Here is an 18,948-nt window from a genome sequence, read left to right on the forward strand (position 1 = left end):
AAGAGTGATGGTTTCTGATAATGGGCCTCTGTACGCCTATGTAGATATTCCATTTTAAAAAATCAGCCGTTTCCAGATACAATAGTCTTTTACAACATTAACAATGTCTACACTGTATTTCTGATCAATTTTATGTTATTTTAATGGACAAAAATAGCTTTCTTTCAAAAACAAGGACATTCCTTAGTGACACCAAACTTTTGATTGGTAGTGTACATGTTAGTGTTATCGCACTGGACATTGGTTACTACGGTGCAAAGGGGTCTATTTGTAAGCGTACAACTATAGATCTGGGACTATTGCTATATGTATTTCAACTTAGTTGATTTGATTGTTTTGGAGCCTAGCTAAAAACTAGGCCGTGTTCCTCAAAGATAACATTCCCCCATCTGGGAAGAAAACCACCTCGAAAAGTACTTGTGGTTGTAAACTATGGTACTGTACCTACTACTCTCATGCAGTTGTCAGTTTCAACTTGTAGCCAAATTCACTATAAAATGAGTTTACTGTTGGGCCAGTCAGTGCCCTGTGCTGCATAAAAACATATATATTGAACTATACTAATGACAAAATGTGTGAATGTTTGCTGAAAGGTCTCTGTGTTACAAATACCTGGGTCCAACATTTTTTTTACATATTGTATTAATTAATTTAATCTTTCAATTACACAATTATGACGTGTGTGTGTGTGTGTGTAAAGGTATTTCTCTCTCTGATATGGAAAGCTATCTGAAAGGTCAGTACAGTACTTACAGTATGTTTTTAGTAGTGAGTACCAACAACCCTTGTGGTATGTAGAGGTAATCATTCAGACTGCGTCCCTACATAGTGCAATACTTTTGTAGTCTGACTACCCATCCTCATCACTCTGGCCACATCCACTAGCATTTCTTGTATGGAGTGATCGATAGAGCAGCAGAATTCAATTCAGGATGTCAGGCAACTACTTTTGACCAGAGCCCTATGGGTTTCCGTATGGGCCCTGGTCTAAAGTACTGCACTATAAAGGGAATGCTTGAGGTCTCCCTAGACCCCAACTGTGCAAGTTATAATAAATTAATAAATTACCAGCGTTTCAAATGGAGTAGTACAGGATGTTAGTCTTATTGGTTCTAGGGTGCTGTAGTGACTGACTCTTAGCATGCCTCCAAAGCGGCACACTATTCCCTGTATAGTATACTATTTGTTTTACCAGGGCCCGGTTAAAAGTAGTGCACTATAAAGGGGATAGGGTGCCATTCGGGATATAACCTTTATGATGAAAGTGTTTGTTACTCATTTGACAACCAATTGGTATGATTCTATGATTCCATTGTGAGATAATGTTTGCATTGGTCTTTGTTCTGCTTTTGGGTGCAAAGGGAGGTGAATCATATCGAATATGTTGTCAGATGCCATAAGGTTATAAATGTTTGTTTTTTATTGAATGTAATTAAGCATTTAAAGCACTTGAATTAGAAGGGAAATTTGAGTGTCTCCCACTATTTTATCTGAAATTGTGTGAAGCATTAAAGATATTTTTTCATTTGAATATTGTCACTCATAACTGTACTGTTCTGAACATCCAGTCTCCCTACCATTTTGGATCCTATACAGTAAATGTATTGTCTTGAACAAAACAAAAAATGCTTCCGAGGTTGAAACAAGTCACTTGCCTAAATTGAGGCTAGATGTGTGTTTCTTGGCTAGGGTTGCAAACTTCCGGGAACTTTCAATACATTCCCTGGTTTCCAGAAATCCTGGTTGGAGCTTTCCTGCTCCCTCCTCATTCTGGGAAAACCAGGGAATTTATTGCCAGTTCCTAGAATTGTGCAACCCTAGTCTTGGCTCATCATGGCACTGCTGCTGTATTACAGTGGGCAGTAGATGGCACTATTGATCTACTAAGGAAAATAATCAGAGAAGCGGAGTATGATGATGTTTATGACTGTTAATAGAATTATAAACATCAGAGGTTCAAGACCACCGACCTAACCACAAATGTAATGTAACGCACACCTAGATTGCTGTATGGTATTTATTATTATATAAAATACCTGGAGTCAGTGTTACATTACTTTGGTACCAGTGACTGTCTCTACATTGGTGACCTGACTTGAACTGTGTATACATGTGTCTGTATGGTCTATGCATTGTAGTCTAAGGTAGACCCACTGCATGCTGTTGGGAATGATCAGCTCAGGTGGTTGCTATCACCCAAAAATAATGTTCCATTATTCCATTACATAATTGAACCCACCCCCCCCCCCCCCCCCCAAATTTTGTACATAATTGAAACATAGGACCTCTGAGCATCTTAAAAGCCTTTTAACAGTACAGGGTGAACAACACTAACAAGATAAATAGGTTGAAATAGTTAAGTCAGTTACATGTGAGATGAAACTTAGTACGCATGTGCTCATGCATTTTCATGCCTAATGGGTAGTGGCAGGATGGAGCCACAACGTAACTCTTTAATCAACCCCAGACCTCCAGTTTAAACTGGTGGAAAATGGAGGTAAAAAAAAAAAAAAGGAAAATAATATCTTGCTTGCCAGGGCTTTTTTCAGGAACCCAGCAGTTTCTCGTGACCGCAGAGTATTTACTCTGCTGAGTGAGTTGGTAAGGAACCTTAATCAAGTCTGAATGAGTGACAACACAAATGTGAAGCCTTATGGTAGTTAATTGCTTAAGTTTTTACCCCCATCAGCCTCTTATCAACCAATGTTAGTGACAGTGTTTGGGAAGCTACTCTGAAAATATAGTTTACCAAGCTAGCAATTTATTTTCACTGAAAATGGTTAAGCTAAAAAAAAAATGCATATGTCAATCTGAAATGTCATAGACTATAAATGCAAGAACAGATCATTTTGGGGTCATATGTTAACATTTGACCCCAAAGTCATATTTAGCCTATTAAACACAAGTGAGAGAATTACGCAGGTCTGATGCTGAAAAAGAAAGGAAATGATTGCCTATTTCACCCATATTTTATTTTTGCAAAAAGAGTAGTAGAGTGTACTTCCAGTAGTTATCTACACCACTACATGGCAAAAAAAAGTAATTAACTAGTGAAAACACTACCCAGATTTGAATTTAGTGCCGAGGCCACCAAGCTAATGCAAAATGTAGTTAAATTACAAGTTGAACTACTTGTAGTTCACTACTTCTTTACACTGGTTAGTGAGATACACGACCTGGTCCCAGATCTGCTTGTGCTCTTGTCAACTCCATTGGTAATTGTCAAGCCAAACACGGCATGACACTAATGGGTGACAAGGAGTTAACCTGATAGTACAGACTGGCACTAACATAACACAGGGATGAAGAACAAACAGATACAGGTTGATGAGTCAGTCGTCTGTGATCCAGAAGGTACAGTAGGGAGCAGTCTACGGACTTCTGTTCACGTTTGACTTTTACATTCAAGTCAAAAACATAGCTTTAACAATGACAACATAGAGATTTTGTCTAAACAAACACAGACTTCCAAAGTAAATGAATAGCTCAATAAAAAAATGTTTTTGTCTGTGCCACTTGAAATTACCTGTGCGGCTGTGCCTCGGCAGTAAAGCGAGAAGCGACATTTCTGTAGGGCGTGATTTTACGCGCTTGCCTGATGCTGTTGCGCACAGGAGGTAGTAGGCTGCACGATGCATTTCATATTCGTTGAAGTTGAGAAGGGTTCAGCACTGCGTCGGATCTTGACTTGTCAATATTTGGAGTCAATTTTGTTGCCAGAGAAAAGCTGCAAGCTACAGGTTGGTGACCTAAACAAATAAACTACATTTGACAAAGTTCCCTGACCCGAAAGGAGCTGTAAATTGGTGGTATGATATTTTACAATTATTTGTTTGAGTTTTATAACAAATAATAACAAAATTATGAGAGCCGATAAGATCAATATTTTATTGAAAACGAGATTAAGTGAATAGTCTTGTTTATTCTTACTTTTACTTGTCTACATTTTAGTCAATGAAGCACCTGGATAATACAATTGGTGATGCGAATCGAGTCACCTGGCGAATCGTCCGTTATTAGACCCTTCAGTTCTAGCCTACTGACTATTTTATCTTATAAAATATGTGTTATATGTTAACTATTGTCATAAATTGAGAAAGGTATTTATGCTTATTTTTATCAAGGGAACAGAAATTCGCGTAACGTTTTAGGTCAAGATATCTGGACACTCGACGTCCACAAGACAGATCACAGCTCGAGAGATCTTTCTCACAACTCACCTGTGTCTCAGACAGTACAGTATTCGAGCTGAGAAACTCTGTGATACGTCTATCATACACACACGATTCGACATGAAGCAGATGCACAAACACAATGCTTGTTAGAAGGAACATTCATTGTTGTTTTTTTGTTGTTGACACAAACCACGGGCAGAGAATGGAATTTGTCTTCTCTCTCTCTCATGTTCTCTCATGCTCTCTCTCGGTTATTTATCCTCTTTATCTCTCTTTACACTTTATACATCCTGTTGCTCAGATTCTTAGCATCTGTCCCTTCTCTCCCAATGAACTGGACTGACAGGATATATGGTAGGATGTAGCCTAATTTGACTTTAGAATGAGGAAACTAACTGAGGGATGTTGGGGGTTGGGGTTAGTTGCCTTGGACAGAGGCACACAAGTTTATAATTGATACAGTGCCTTGCGAAAGTATTCGGCCCCCTTGAACTTTGCGACCTTTTGCCACATTTCAGGCTTCAAACATAAAGATATAAAACTGTATTTTTTTGTGAAGAATCAACAACAAGTGGGACACAATCATGAAGTGGAACAACATTTATTGGATATTTCAAACTTTTTTAACAAATCAAAAACAGAAAGATTGGGCGTGCAAAATTATTCATCTCCTTTACTTTCAGTGCAGCAAACTCTCTCCAGAAGTTCAGTGAGGATCTCTGAATGATCCAATGTTGACCTAAATGACTAATGATGATAAATACAATCCACCTGTGTGTAATCAAGTCTCCGTATAAATGCACCTGCACTGTGATAGTCTCAGAGGTCCGTTAAAAGCGCAGAGAGCATCATGAAGAACAGGAACACACCGGGCAGGTCCGAGATACTGTTGTGAAGAAGTTTAAAGCCGGATTTGGATACAAAAAGATTTCACAAGCTTTAAACATCCCAAGAAGCACTGTGCAAGCGATAATATTGAAATGGAAGGAGTATCAGACCACTGCAAATCTACCAAGACCTGGCCGTCCCTCTAAACTTTCAGCTCATACAAGGAGAAGACTGATCAGAGATGCAGCCAAGAGGCCCATGATCACTCTGGATGAACTGCAGAGATCTACAGCTGAGGTGGGAGACTCTGTCCATAGGACAACAATCAGTCGTATATTGCACAAATCTGGCCTTTATGGAAGAGTGGCAAGAATAAAGCCATTTCTTAAAGATATCCATAAAAAGTGTTGTTTAAAGTTTGCCACAAGCCACCTGGGAGACACACCAAACATGTGGAAGAAGGTGCTCTGGTCAGATGAAACCAAAATTGAACTTTTTGGCAACAATGCAAAACGTTATGTTTGGCGTAAAAGCAACACAGCTGAACACACCATCCCCACTGTCAAACATGGTGGTGGCAGCATCATGGTTTGGGCCTGCTTTTCTTCAGCAGGGACAGGGAAGATGGTTAAAATTGATGGGAAGATGGATGGAGCAAAATACAGGACCATTCTGGAAGAAAACCTGATGGTGTCTGCAAAAGACCTGAGACTGGGACGGAGATTTGTCTTCCAACAAGACAATGATCCAAAACATAAAGCAAAATCTACAATGGAATGGTTCAAAAATAAATATATCCAGGTGTTAGAATGGCCAAGTCAAAGTCCAGACCTGAATCCAATCGAGAATCTGTGGAAAGAACTGAAAACTGCTGTTCACAAATGCTCTCCATCCAACCTCACTGAGCTCGAGCTGTTTTGCAAGGAGGAATGGGAAAAATTTCAGTCTCTCGATGTGCAAAACTGATAGAGACATACCCCAAGCGACTTACAGCTGTAATCGCAGCAAAAGGTGGCGCTACAAAGTATTAACTTAAGGGGGCTGAATAATTTTGCACGCCCAATTTTTCAGTTTTTGATTTGTTAAAAAAGTTTGAAATATCCAATAAATGTCGTTCCACTTCATGATTGTGTCCCACTTGTTGTTGATTCTTCACAAAAAAATACAGTTTTATATCTTTATGTTTGAAGCCTGAAATGTGGCAAAAGGTCGCAAAGTTCAAGGGGGCCGAATACTTTCGCAAGGCACTGTACCTAAGACCACACCACAACAAGACCTGCAGACCATTTTGAACAGGTATGATTTAAAGAGAGAACCTGGAGTTTTTTGAAGAGACGGGCCCCTCTGTAACATTTGCCCCCAAGTCAATCTCTGTTTGAATTACATGGATTCTGACACATTAATGTTGAACATTAACACACGTAACACATTATTTGCTCACACATTCAAACTAAGAGCTTGATTAACAGTGTCCTGATATGGTGGGGGGAGACATTGTGTAACAGGAAGAAGACCGTTTAATATACACTGTTGTTTTCAACTGTTTTACTTTTGTGTGATTTCCTGGCGTTATCGGCATCGCAATAAAAACTGTTAGGACAAATTCTGTGTAGGACACCTATGCAGCCATCTCAATTAGCCAACATCCTTAAGAGTAATGTCATGTCTTATACTTAAGATTGCAAGTATTATTTTCCCAGACACTCACCATCATTGGCACCAAATGGAATAGTTTCTGCATGTATTCAGCAAACTCTATATCCATGTCATCATGTGAGTTCGACCCACTTTGGGTGTAATTAACATAGCTCTTTGATTACTTCAACAATTGGCTTTTTATGAGGAGTCTTTCCCTGTGAGTAACCAGCAGAAATGTGGTGGTAACCAGAGAGAACTGCTTCATTATTTTTAGAAAGGGAGGAATTTGCCGTTTTTAGAACAGAGGGAGGATGGAAGAAAAATGCATTTGCTGTTTTTTTCAATCCCAACATTGGACCCACCACATGATTCTGCCACATTCTGACCACAGTCTCATTCCTCTGACATTCTTCTCATTGGGGAAGGTTGGGTCTGTGTACAATCATTGGAGCAGAGCCAAACAGTTTCCAGGACTTCTGGAGATGGACAAGTCTTTCCCAGGCTGGGGATACATTGTCAATAGCAACTTATTCCCCATATAGTGCACTACTTTTGGAATAGTGCCATTTGGGACATAACCTGGTACGGGCTCAGGCCATAATTAGGGACATTGACCCATAGGTTGTAAATGACTCATTATCATTATCACACTGTTGTTTCTGTTTCCATTTCCTCCTTGCTTGGCTGGTTCTAGAGTGTCACTTTTCCCACCATGAACAGCAGCAATGGAAGATTTAAAAGGAGTTGGGATGTGAGCTCAGAGTTATGCCCTCCTGTCTCTTTCCCCCTTCTCTCTCTCTCTCTCTCTCTCTCTCTCTCTCTCTTTCTTTCTCTTTCTCTTTCTAATGAATTTGGTCCCATTCATTCATTGTGTCCAGAAACATGTGCATTCCACTCCATCTCCACTCCACCATTCCTCAAACTCCCTCTCTCCCAACAAAATACTGTTTGGGGTCTAGAACCATTTATCTCAACAGTCCTAAAGTGCTTACACATGTAGATGTTACTCAAAAACAAAGACAAATAAATCTTACAGCATCCATGAAACAAAGGCAACAGGCTGTAGGGTCGCCAGGGGCTCTGGGAAAATAAACACAGTTGATACTATTAACACCCGGGGCCTGGGGTTGGATGGATGCTCGCTCTACTGGCTACCAGCATCTGATGCTGGGAAAATATGTTTACATGCATATTTGTTTTGGATAATGACTGACTGCTGATTGTGCACATCAAGCAAACTTTATTTATTTATTCTTTGGCCGAATTCCCACTGCAAAATAATCCAAATGAAACATAGCCTGTTGCCAAAAGCAACTTTGCTTCAGAAGAGGATGCTAGTGACGTTTCCTGCCTTCTTATCTCCATGACTACCTTTTACTAGATATAGGAGATTATATGTATTCCACCTTTTCAATTGATTTTCATCTGTTTATCGTCTAATTTAAAGCACATATTTGTTGTCATCTTTACTAGACTGACTTCTACACCATGTCATACTCAGGCCTTTCCTTTTCTTTGTTCATGAAGACAGCATAGGTCTACCACACAGAGCGAAGAAGGCCTTGGCACAGTGACGTCTTTTTATTTGCTGTCAGATTTGGCCTTTTGTTTTAGTACACACCAGAGGTGGTGCGGGAGGGACGTAGTTCGAAGAAGGCTTTCAGCTGCATCTTGCGTTGTTCCCTACGGGGTATAAACAGCCAGCTGGGGGCCCAAAGCTAAACACAGCCAAGCACGTACCCTCTCATTCATTTTGCTTTTATTGTTCCTCAAAGGGCAGGCAACTGATTACAGGCTCAGTTTTTCTGTGTTAATGTCAGCAAGGGATTTTCTTATTACTACCCTACGAGCAGGTGGAGTCCGTGTTTGTCATTGAATTCAGATAAGAATGAAGATTATGTCAAGTCTTCAGTTGTCTTGAGTTGATAGTATCATCATCGCCCAGTCTGTGTTTCCCAGTGCAATTGTGTCTCTTTTCAACACATTGATTCAAGTGATCTCCCAAGGACATTGGCAAAGGGATGTTGGACTTGGTCGATGTTCAAGTATCCAAAACGAGATGTTTTGCAACCTGTGTCTCAAAACATTCCGTTTGGAATGCATATCAACTTGATGAGAGCAACCACTGTTCATTTTGGTTTGTGTGTGCGTGTAGGCAGCTAACAGTGCTTTCTGATCTGGCAGGAAGTCAGTCACTTCACATTGGGTCTCTTTGTACTGGGATAAAAGAGAGAGGGAGCAGTCATCTGACCGATGGCTGTAAGGGACAAGCCTTTCCTTTTTTTCTGACAGAATTTATGGCCCCAACCATGAACATTTTACTATAGCTACAGGAGCTTTTAATGTGTTTATAGCAAATTTAATAGCCCATCAATATCATTCTCTGTGAGAGCTGTGTTGTGTGACCCAAAAATCTCTAACAAAATGTGAACTGTTCTGGGCAGGAACATGTTTAAACATAGGCTAATTTATTTATCTGTTATTTTACCAGTTAAGTTGACTGAGAACACATTCTCATTTGCAGCAACAACCTGGGGAATAGTTACAAGGGAGATGAATGAGCCAATAGTAAACTGGGGATTATTAGGTGACCATGATGGTTTTTTGAGGGCCATATTGGGAATTTAGCCAGGACACTGGGGTTAACACCCCTACTCCTACTCCTACAATAAGTGCCATGGGATCTTTAATGACCTCAGAGAGTCAAGTCACCCGTTTAACGTCCCATCCAAAAGACGGCACCCTACCCAGGGAAGCATCCACAATCACTGCCCTGGGGTATTGGGATATTTTGTTAGACCAGAGGAAAGAGTGCCTCCTACTGGCCCTCCAACACCACTTCCAGCAGCATCTGGTCTCCCATCCAGGAACTGACCAGGACCAACCCTGCTTAGCTTCAGAAGCAAGCCAGCAGTGGTATACAGGGTGGTATGCTGCTGGCTAATCTTGGTTCATGATAAATAAATATAAAAGTGAAGTGGGGTAACTATTAAATGACAGCTGACAGTGTGATCACGCTCTCTGTAGCCCATGTGAGTAAGACCTTTAAACAGGTTAACATTCACTTGACCCAGTCATTCACTGACCCAGTCTGTAATACCTACATGTTTCATGAAGAACAACGTAGTCCCTGTGCCCAGGAAAGCCAAGGTAAATTATTATAGCCTCTTAACATTCACTTCTGTAGCCATGAAGTGCTTTGAAAGGATGGTCATGGCTCACATCAACACCATCATCCCAGACACCTTGTATCCACTCCAATTCGCATACCGCCCCAACAGATCCACATATTACGCTCTCTATTGTACTCCACACTGCCCTCTTCCACCTGAACAAGAGGAACACCTGTGTGAGAATGCTGTTCATTGAATACAGCTCAGCGTTCAACACCATAATGCCTTCTAAGCTCATCACTAAGCAAAGGACCCTGAGGTTGAACACCTCCCTCTGCAACTGGATCCTGGACTTCCTGACGGTCCGCCCCAGGTGGTTAGAGTAGGCAACCACTCATCTGCCACGATGACCCTCAACACAGGGGCCCCTCAGGGGTAAGTGCTTAGTCCCCTCCTGTACTTCCTGTTCACCCACGACTGCGTGGCCCCGCACAACTCCAACGCCATCATTAAGTTTGCTGACGGCATGACGGTGGTAGGCCTGATCATCGCCGACAACGATATAGGTAGAGGGTCAGAGACCTGGTAGTGTGGTGCCAGGACAACAACCTCTCCCTCAACATCAGTAAGACAAAGGAGCTCATCATGGATTATGGGAAACGGAGGGCTGAGCACGCCCCCATTCACATTAACAGGGCTGTAGTGGAGCGGGTCGAGAGCTTCAAGTACCTTTGTGTCCACATCACTAAGGATCTATCATGGTCCACACACCAACACAGTCGTAAAGAGGGCACAACAACGCTTCTTCCCTCTCAAAAGGCTGAAAAGATTTGGCATGGGCCCTCAGATCCTCAAAAAGTTCTACAGCTGCACCATTGAGAGCATCTTGATTGGCTGCATCACAGCTTGTTATGGCTACTGCTTGGCATCCGTATGCAAGACGCTACAGAGGGTAATGCGTATGACCCAGTACATCACTAGGTCCGAGCTCCCTGCCATCCATGTGGTGTTAGAGGAAGGCCCTATGAATGGTCAAAGACTCTAGCCACCCAAGTCATAGACTCTTCTCTCTGCTACCACATGGCAAGCAGTAGCAATTCACGAAGTCTGGAACCAACAGGACCCTGAACAGCTTCTAACACCAAGCTATAAGACTTCTAAATAATTAAACAAATAGCTATGCAGACTATCTACATTGACCTGTTTTCCACGAACTTTTTTGGACTCATCACATACAGCACAGTCAAAAGTTTGGATACCTACTCATTCCAGGGTTTTTCTTTATTTTTACTATTGTTCTACACCATCTCAATTGGGTTGAGGTCAGGTGATTGTGGAGGCCAGTTCATCTGATGCAGCACTCCATCACTCTCCTTGGTCAAATATCCCTTACACAGCCTGGAGGTGTGTTTTGGGTCATTGTCCTAATGATAGTCCCACTAAGTGCAAACCAGATGGGATGGCATATTGCTGCAGAATGCTGTGGAAGCCATGTTGGTTAAGTATACATTGAATTATAAATACATCACCAACAGTGTCACCAGCAAAGCACTCCCACTTCCTCCTCCATGCTTCATGGTGGAAAACACACATGCAGAGATCATCCGTTCACCTACTCTGCGTCTCACAAAGACATGGCAGTTGGAACCAAAAATCTTAAATTTGGACTCATCAGACCAAAGGACAGATTTCCACCGGTCTAATTAATGTCCATTGCTCGCAGTGGTGGAAAAAGTACCCAATTGTCATATTTGAGTAAAAGTAAAGTGACTCAAGTAGAAGTGAAAGTCAACCAGTAAAATATTACTTGAGTAAAAGTTGAAAAGTATTTGGTTTTAAATATACATAAGCATCAAAAGTAAATGTAATCGCTAAAATATACTTAGGTATCAAAAGGAAAAGGAAAAGTATAAATCATTTAGAATTCCTTATATTATGCAACCCAGACAGCATGATTTTCTTATTTTTTAAATTTACAGATAGCCAGGGGCACACTTCATCAGTCAGACATAATTTACAAACGAAGCATTTGTATATAGTGAGTCTGCCAGATCAGAGGCAGTGGGGATAACCAGGGATGTTCACTTGATAAGTGCGTGAATTAGCCAATTTTTGTGTCCTGCTAAGCATTCACAATGTAATGAGTACTTTTGGGTGTCAGGGAAAATGTAAGGAGTAAAAAGTACATTATTTTCTTTAGGAATGTAGTGGAGTAAAAGTTGTCAAAAATATAAATAGTAAAGTACAGATACCCACAAGAACAACTTAAGTAGTACTTTAAAGTATTTTTTATTTAAGTACTGTACACCACTGATTACTCGTATTTCTTGGCCCAAGCAAGTCTTCTTCTTATTGGTGTCCTTTAGTAGTGTTTTTGTTGTTGTTGCAGCAATTCGACCATGAAGACCTGATTCACATAGTTCATGTAGAGATGTGTCTGTTTCTTTAACTCTGTGAAGCATTTATTTGGGCTGCAATTTCTGGTAACACTAATGAACTTATCCTCTTCAGCAGAGGTAACTCTGGGTCTTCCTTTCCTGTGGCGGTCCTCATGATAGCGCCTGATGGTTTTTGCGTCTGCACTTGAAGAAACTTTCAAAGTGACATTTTTCGCATTGACTGACCTTCATGTCTTAAAGTCATGATGGACTGTCGTCTTTGCTTATTTGAGCTGTTCTTTACATAATATAGACTTGGTCTTTTACCAAATAGGGCGATCTTCTGTATACCACCTCTACCTTGTCACGATCGGCTCAAGCGCATTAAGAAGGAAAGAAATTCCACAATTTAACTTTTAACAAGGCATACCTGTTAATTTAAATGCATTCCAGGTGACTACCTCATGAAGCTGGTTGAGAGAATGCCAAGATAATAATGAAAACCCATTGAATTAGTAGGTGTGTCCAAGCTTTTGACTGGTACTGTATGAATTTAAGGTTGGATCAGAATCACTGGTATAATCACTGGCCAGAACGGAGAATTAAGTAAAACCACAAGTCCAAGTCCAAATTCTTTCGATGGCTAATTTAGGAAAGTGACGATTCTTGGTAGCTAGCTAGCCACCAGTGGACAACAACACAACAAGATGTAATTTTTTTCCTGTCAAGAATGACATTTGACTTGTGATGTGATTGGTCTGAACTCATTCTGCACATACTGAGACAAAGGGGCACTGTTTTGTTAAAGTGGATCCTTTCTCCGGTGAGGTACATTCAGCCTCTTGTGAATGGCAGGAAATTTATGAAACACAGAAAGATTATTTATCGAAAGAGAAATGTAAAAATATATATTTTTCTTGGTCAATTTTTTGGGGAAGACTGGCCTCCCCTTGGCATCCATGAATGCATGCCACTGGTGTAGAGGGAGAGATCAGAACGCAACTGAGTGAGCGAGACACGGAGGTGAAAGGGAGTTTAATAATAAGTAATGTTTGATGCATGGCTTGGTTTCTTTATTGTTTTACCCCACAAATACACATGTACAAACGGAACACTAAAGTCAAAGTAAATAAATGTTGTCTTCAAGACGAAAGTTTTACTCAATAGTTTTACAGTATTTGAAAAAATATATACAGTGGGGCAAAAAAGTATTTAGTCAGCCACCAATTGTGCAAGTTCTCCCACTTAAAAAGATGAGAGAGGCCTGTAATTTTCATCATAGGTACACAGATGACAGACAAAATGAGAAAAAAAAATCCAGAAAATCACATTGTAGGATTTTTATTTAATTTATTTGCAAATTATGGTGGAAAATAAGTATTTGGCCAATAACAAAAGTGTCTCAATACTTTGTATATACCCTTTGTTGGCAATGACAGAGGTCAAATGTTTTCTGTAAGTCTTCACAAGGTTTTCACACACTGTTGCTGGTATTTTGGCCCATTCCTCCATGCAGATCTCCTCTAGAGCAGTGATGTTTTGGGGCTGTTGCTGGTCAACACAGACTTTCTACTCCCTCCAAAGATTTTCTATGGGGTTGAAATCTGGAGACTGGCTAGGCCACTCCAGGACCTTGAAATGCTTCTTACGAAGCCACTCCTTTGTTGCCCGGGCGGTGTGTTTGGGATCATTGTCATGCTGAAAGACCCAGCCACGTTTCATCTTCAATGCCCTTGCTGATGGAAGGAGGTTTTCACTCAAAATCTCACGATACATGGCCCCATTCATTCTTTCCTTTACAGGGATCAGTCGTCCTGGTCCCTTTCCAGAAAAACATCCCCAAAGCATGATGTTTCCACCCCCATGCTTCACAGTAGGTATGGTGTTCTTTGGATGCAACTCAGCATTCTTTGTCCTCCAAACACGACGAGTTGAGTTTTTACCAAAAAGTTATATTTTGGTTTCATTTGACCATATGAAATTCTCCCAATCTTCTTCTGGATCATCCAAATGCTCTCTAGCAAACTTCAGACGGGCCTGGACATGTACTGGCTTAAGCAGGGGGACACGTCTGGCACTGCAGGATTTGAGTCCTTGGCGGCATAGTGTGTTACTGATGGTAGGCTTTGTTACTTTGGTCCCAGCTCTCTGCAGGTCATTCACTAGGTCCCCCCGTGTGGTTCTGGGATTTTTGCTCACCGTACTTGTGATCATTTTGACCCCACGGGGTGAGATCTTGCGTGGAGCCCCAGATCAAGGGAGATTATCAGTGGTCTTGTATGTCTTCCATTTCCTAATAATTGCTCCCACAGTTGATTTCCTGAAACCAAGCTGCGTACCTATTGCAGATTCAGTCTTCCCAGCCTGGTGCAGGTCTACAATTTTGTTTCTGGTGTCCTTTGACAGCTATTTGGTCTTGGCCATAGTGGAGTTTGGAGTGTGACTGTTTGAGGTTGTGGACAGGTGTCTTTTATACTGATAACAAGTTCAAACAGGTGCCATTAATACAGGTAACGAGTGGAAGACAGAGGAGCCTCTTAAAGAAGAAGTTACAGGTCTGTGAGAGACAGAAATCTTGCTTGTTTGTAGGTGACCAAATACTTATTTTCCACCATAATTTGCAAATAAATTCATAAAAAATCCTACAATGTGATTTTCTGGATTTTTTTTCTAATTTTGCCTGTCATAGTTGAAGTGTACCTATGATGAAAATTACAGGCCTCTCTCATCTTTTTAAGTGGGAGAACTTGCACAATTGGTGGCTGACTAAATACTTTTTTGCCCCACTGTATCTGGTTAAAGATCAAATGTTGACGTCCGTTCGAGTGCTCAAGTACTCGATACTCATGCCCATCCCTATAAAATAATATTGTTCCTTGAGTTTTGTTGAGTTTAGAGAGACGAAAAATATCTAGCTAACAGCTAACTGCTCTCTCAAGTCTCATCATTGAGACCAGCAACAGAACGGATGCAGCGCGAAAAGCGCAGGGAGTGTGGGACAGACAGAGACGAGCAGCTAATGCATACTAACAAAGATTATTTTTTTTTTTTCTTCTTCTTTTTTTTTTCAGGCAGAGCCTTAAATTTGGCCAAAGCATTCTGGCCTGAACGTTGCATGTATGGGTAGGACTCAGGCATTAAATTCATGCTTGTGCAGGGCTCTAATTTGAATGTCAGTGGAAAGCGCAATACATCACCCAGCACATGTCAACAAGCACAACCAGCTGATTAGTCTTTTTTTGAATCCTAGGAAGAAACTGGTAATGTTATCATAGGCTACCTACACACTACTGTAGGATTGTTCCATTTCATACAAAGACTCCTTTCTCTTTTCTCTTGCTCATTGGTGTCATAGGGTTTCATCATGGAACATTCTGGGTTGTAAAGCATAGGGTACACTAGACTCCTCTGCTGGGAAAATAAACACACCGTGTGCATCCCAAATGGAACCCTAATCCCTTTACAGTACACTACTTTTGACCAGAGCCCCATTGGTCCTGCAGTAGAACTCACATGGCTCATGCGGTTACAACTGGCACCGCACTCTGAAAAAATGTCAGGTTAGAAAGAAAACAACTTCAGAGAACCTTGAAGGGACAGAGAGCGGCCTGGTCTGTTGTTGGGCCATGTGGGAGACGAAGAGGGAGAGTATGTTTTGCTGTCTGGCTCACAGTACAAAGCCTTCAGAGTTGATGACTCCGATTAATCTTTCACCAGCGTGGACAATATATCACTGAAGAATATCCACGTGTCTGCTGTGGCTGGAGGTGCGAAATGCAGAGTTATAACAGAAGTGTGCTAGGAGAGAAAAACACGTGTCCCACTGATGGATTTCTGTTTGACTTAACCACTCACTGGGAGCAGGACGCAGAGACACAGATACATTTATATATACTGAACAAAAATATAAACGCAACATGCAACAATTTCCAAGATTTTACTGAGTTACAGTTCATATAAGGAAATCAGCACATTTAAATAAACTCATTAGGTCACAATCTATGCATTTCAACTGACTGTGCAGGGGTGCAGCCATGGATGGGCATGGGAGGGCATAGGCCCACCCACTTGGCAGACAGGCCCACTAACTAACAGGGATGTAAACAAATTTGTGCACAAAATATGAGAGAAATAAGCTTTTTGTGGATACATACAATTTCTGGGATCTTTTATTTCAGCTCATGAAACATGGGACCAACACTTTACATGCTGCGTTTATATTTCTGTTCAGTGAAGGGTAGGTCCAATGCATCTGTGGCTCCGAAAACAATGATGCTAGCCAGCTACTCTGTGTTACGATATGTGTACGTGTGTATGTGTATTTGTATGTGCCCATCCTGCTGCTCCTTGCTCTATTTTTGAGGCATTCCCTCTAAATCGTTTCTATACCCGGGTCACGTTCATGTGTAACACAACCATCAGTCGTAAGGATGAGGAACCACAGAGGGAGTGTATCCATGCCGACGTGGCTCATTCAGGGTCAGTCATCTCCTCTACAGCTGGAAAGGACATGCTGTTTGGGAATAGCTCTTTGTTGTTCAGTAGCTCTTATTATAACAGAACGGTCTGGACATTGCATAAATGAGCTGAAATTGAGTTTAAACAAAGATAGAAATATTGTCCGTGGGTGGGTAGACGCAATAGATACAAATGATCCAACAGAAAGGGAGTGGTTTGTATTTTGATTATGGTCAGACATATACATTTTTATGGTTAACATTTGTATCACTTTCAAAAGATAGAAAGGAATGTCATAATGCTTATACTTGTCGACACAACAGGTGGAGTACAAATACAGATGTCGTGCTGTGTGGGGACTATGCCCGGAAGGAAGGCCATTGTTGTATCAGTGCAGTGGTTTTAGGGATGGATGAACTAGAATAGCTAGAAGCCTAACCTCTTGAGAGACATTAGCAGGGGAAGTCAAGCTGATTTCCACCGCTCTCACAATAAACGGACATGAAACAGATATGGAGTTTGATGGACTTGTCTGTTTTGTGTTCCGTCCAAGTGTCTTTGACCTTGTAAAGCCTCAAACCTCTTTAGGCTGATGCAGCCTAGCTGATGGGGGAGGAGGATATGGCTGAATGTTCCCATTACAAATGCTCTGCTGCTATGACATGTTGTGGAGGTTAGCCAAGTTTTCAGTTGCTTGATTATAAACAAAAGAGACAAATAGGGTGGATAAAACAGAAGTTGTTCTTTTGCCAGGTCTTCTGTCTTGTGTGCTTGCCATCATGTATAAATGGTGGCAATAATGGTAAATAAAGTCTGAGGCTAGCCATTTGAATGGCACGTACACCCCACTGCTGAGCCGACTCCTTAATTGACCAGACGCAAATAACTTGGGTTCTAGTACATTTAACTCAATACCTGTAAAAAAACAACCGCAACTGTGGGATGGAATTCCTTTCATGAGCAATGGTTGATTCCCCCCTGTTTTATATCAAGCCAACCCTGTGTGTGCAAAATGCATTTCCAAGAAATGAGGTCTGCTTCATTAGGAACTCCATGTCCGCGTGCCAAATGGGACCCAATTCTCTATAAAGTGCACTACATTTGGACAGAGCCCTTTGGGTCCTGGTCAAAAGTAGTGCATTATACAGGTATTGGGAATAGGGTGCCATTTGGGATTCAGTCCAGTTCTTGGGTTCAATCACCACTAGGACATGGAGCCTGTGAGGCTGTGACTTCAGCTCTGTCTGCTGAGTGGGAGCTGCTAAACCTTTCACCCCAGAGCTTTCCCTTCCATTCACTCCCCCTTTTAAAACCTACTGCCTGAATCTCCGCTGCACATCATTGAACCCACAATCCTTCTCCGCGCTCATTGCTTTTTGACATTCTGAAAGCATTTCAAGGGTGTTCTTTTCCTTGAAAAGAGGGAAAATATAATAAACAAAATGTCTTCCAAGAGAAACATTTATGTGTCTGCCTTTAGAGTCTCTGTCAATGCCATGTTCCTGACATTGTTTTCTTGAGCCTGTGTTACCTGAACTCTTGAGACTTTTCTCCACTCATGTAATTCCAACCTTTATCCCCACACTTTTGCTACTCTACACTATGTATGCTTCCCAAATGGCACCCTATTCCCTATATAGTGCACTACTTTTGATCAGGGCCCATATGGTTCTGGTCAAAGTAGTGTACTATGTAGGAAATAAGGTGCCATTTGAGACACAGCCCATATGTACCCTTTTGGACCCTATTTGCCCTTCCCGTTCCATAGGAAAGCTACTGGGGTACATGTATCTGACCTCGTGTCACATACTCTTGCAGCTCCCTACAGACTTACAGTAAGAAGCAGCCGGAGGGTGTTATGATTGTCTCAGTATAGTAGAGCTGTCAGGCTTATTTCCATCCCGTCCTCCCTATTCACCACACAAGATGTCAATCACCTGATTAGAACATGTAATCAGGAATGTTTCCCAGGGTGAATCAGGGGCCTTGGCAGCCTGGGTGCCAGATCTGTTTTATGTTCTCTTGCCAACTTCTTATGGAATTGTAATGCGAAACCTTGTTTGGCTTGACAATAAAAATGGAGTGTTCAAAATCACAGATCTGGGACCAGGCTAGGACCTTGGAGGTCCATGGTGTCTAAACAGCAATAAGTTAAGCTGATCTGTTAGTATGCCGCTGACAGAATGTGTAAGGGCAGTGTGTGCAATATGTATTATGTACAGTGCCTTGCGAAAGTATTCGGCCCCTTTGAACTTTGCGACCTTTTGCCATATTTCAGGCTTCAAACATAAAGATATAAAACTGTATTTTTTTGTGAAGAATGAACAACAAGTGGGACACAATCATGAAGTGGAACGA

General features: G+C 41.4%; 1 protein-coding gene across 1 annotated transcript in view; it reads left to right on the forward strand.

Annotated features, from left to right (window-relative positions):
* The first annotated feature begins 3,330 nt into the window (after positions 1–3,330).
* Positions 3,331–18,948, forward strand: part of LOC110488077 (four and a half LIM domains protein 3) — a 29,819-nt gene continuing 14,201 nt past the window's right edge. Inside the window, exon 1 of the mRNA XM_021560064.2 lies at positions 3,331–3,740. The gene's annotated coding sequence lies outside the window, so the exon portion shown is untranslated. The remainder of the gene's footprint in view (positions 3,741–18,948) is intronic.

This window comes from Oncorhynchus mykiss, chromosome 32, assembly GCF_013265735.2.
Source record: "Oncorhynchus mykiss isolate Arlee chromosome 32, USDA_OmykA_1.1, whole genome shotgun sequence".
Classification (NCBI taxonomy): Eukaryota; Metazoa; Chordata; class Actinopteri; order Salmoniformes; family Salmonidae; genus Oncorhynchus; species Oncorhynchus mykiss.